The 2721-nt window shown below is 40.4% G+C and overlaps 1 long non-coding RNA gene across 1 annotated transcript; it reads left to right on the top strand.

The window, feature by feature from the left end:
- Positions 1–508: 508 nt before the first annotated feature.
- On the top strand, positions 509–1942 carry LOC124283854. The gene is made up of 3 exons (XR_006900416.1): positions 509–629; positions 887–1000; positions 1757–1942. It is a non-coding gene; the product is annotated as an uncharacterized LOC124283854 (long non-coding RNA).
- The last annotated feature ends 779 nt before the right edge of the window (positions 1943–2721 follow it).

Genomic DNA, 2721 nt, shown 5'->3' on the forward strand with positions numbered 1-2721 from the left:
ACAAGGAAACTGTGACTGCAGTCTTCGGTCCAACAAGTTTGAGTTACTGTTGAATATACTTTTCCTAGTTCGCAGGACACAAATAGTCAGAGGAAGAAGTGAGTGAGTTTAGTTTTACGCCGCTTTCAGCAATATTCCCGCAATATCACCTCGGGGAAAACCATGAATGGGCTTCACACATTTTATACATGTTGGGAATCAAACCCGGGTCTTCGGCGTGACGAGCGAAAGCTTTAACTACGTCAGTTGTTTGGAATAAATATATTGGTAGCTTCCTAGGGGACTGATAGTTAGTATTACTGACAGAAATACGTTATATACTTTTAGGGAACTGTGGTGAGATATAGTGTCTTTAAGTCCTTCGCAATCGCTGTATATAGAATAAGCAATGTTTTGGTGGTTTTTCACATAGGTGCAATGACCATAGCATGGAAAACACTGTTACTACGCCGACTATGGCTGTCCCAAACACGGCAAGGCCACCCCCGGAAGGCTGGAGATTGATCGGTATGGCGAGACCCACGGGGCACTGACGGAGGAGGGGAAGTGTCTGGGTAGAGCGTCTGGGGAGTTTGAGTATTGTGGATCCGACCCTGCACATCCGGTTACAAGCATCTACGGTCCAACAGGTGACAACAGACTAGTTAGATCTCTCCTAATAACCTTGATAATTATTAATTACACTGGTAATATTTTCAAATTATCAACCAACATACGCACAAATTAATCAGGTGACATGTCGCAAACAGTCATTGAATGTCGTTACAAACTATAGATAACTGGTTATCCCGAAAAATATTTCCTTTCTTCACACCAAACAGTTTTTCTGTAAAGTTAATATTTTAACTTGAAATCGACACGGCATGTGATGCACATCAATTCACAGGCGGCATAAGACATGCTGGAGGCGGGTGCTGGATCAAGATCTCGTCCTGTCCCTCTAACACCAACCTGACTGGCTTCTTCTACGACGCCTGGGGTGCAACCAACCTTGACACAGGTAATGCAGTGAGTGAGTGAGTGAGTGAGTGGATACATTTGAGATCTCCCACTGTCTTCCTAATGAATTTTTTACATTTTGTGTTGCTGTTGGGGACAACAGCCCCAAGGGAGGGGACGACGTTTTTAGCTCCAGTTACTAAAGTTAAGATATGGCAATCAAAAGTGTAATTTGCATTGATTTTTGTCAAATATGGAAAGGTTGTTTGTTGTTTAACGTCGCACACAGCAATAGTGCAGTTAAATGGCGACGGTCCATAAATAATCGAGTCTGGACCAGACAATCAAATGATAAACGGCATGAGCATCGGTCTACGCAAGTGGGATACGATGACATGTGTCAACAAAGTCAGCGATCCTGACCACCCGATCCCGTTAGTTGCCTCTTACGACGAGCATGGGTTGCTGACGACGAACTCTTACCCGGATCTTCACGGGAAAGGCGCCTCTTACGACAAGCATGGGTTGCTGAAGATCAATTCTAACAAGGATCTCCACGGGTCTCAAATATGGAAAGAGTTTTGACGTTGTTATTTCTATGTAGCATTAAACTGTAAAAAATAACAGAAAATACATGTTCATTGAGTAGGTTTTCTAAAGAAGTTATTGGATTCGTTCTCAGATAAAGAACATGTTTAACATTTACGTATATTTTCGCATTGCTATTAACACATCCTCGTCAAAAGAATTATGATTCATTAATTGTACTTGAATTACCCACAAATAGATTGTTGCATCAGTGATGTAATCATTTCAGATCATGAGCGCAATGAGTGTTTGGCCCGAGTTGACCACTTCTGGCAACGATGTGGGTCCCATCGAGAATTCCCTGTCACAGCCTACTACAAACCGAGGGCAGTGTCTAATACTGTACACTGAATACATATGTATCGTATGAAAATATAAGGGTATAGGACTCGTCTCTATTTGCGCTTAAATATATTAATAAACATCCCAAATATAAACAATATATCATTTTTTCAGATTCTCAGATTCTCTTTCTTGTCTTCAGGCTATAAAAAACCTTTCTTGTAAACATCCACTCTTATTAGAAGTTATTGAATTATATAATGATCTTGCTACTGGTCAATGCGACATTGTCTTTTGTTGGTTACCCAGCACGTTGGTATTTCTGGGAACACAATGGCCAATCTTGCTGCTAAGGCAGCACTCAACAAGTCTGTGACACCACTCCCTATTCCATACTCTGATTACAAAGCTAGCATTAGAACCTACATCCGTGACCTGATGCAGAAAGAGTTGGATACCCAGGTAGGTATCAATAAACTACATGCAATAAAACCTTATATCGGTTACACCTACTTGCGTTGTCAGTCCAGATTTGAAGAGGTCATTATGCGAAGATGTCGCATTGGCCATACTAGCTTACTCACGAATATTTATTGAAAGACGAAGATCCTCCGTTTTGTTTCCCTTGTGATGAAAGAATCACAGTCGAGCATGTCTTGCCTGACTGCATTGAATATTCCATCACAAGGGATAACTATTTCAAAGTAAAAACTATGAAGGATCTTTTTAATAATGTCAGTTCTCATTTAATCATTGTATTTTTAAAAAAATTAGATTTGTTAAGTGATTTGTAAATAGATATGTATTTTATTATTGGTAGTTTGAATTAGTAACTGAGATTGTTAGTGGCTGTACCCTCAAAGGGGGTTGAAGTAGAGTAAAGTTATTGTCCTCCTGCGAGGGTACGTAAGT

Source organism: Haliotis rubra, unplaced genomic scaffold (assembly GCF_003918875.1).
Source record: "Haliotis rubra isolate DU_JTF1 unplaced genomic scaffold, ASM391887v1 Scf322, whole genome shotgun sequence".
NCBI classification, from domain to species: Eukaryota; Metazoa; Mollusca; class Gastropoda; order Lepetellida; family Haliotidae; genus Haliotis; species Haliotis rubra.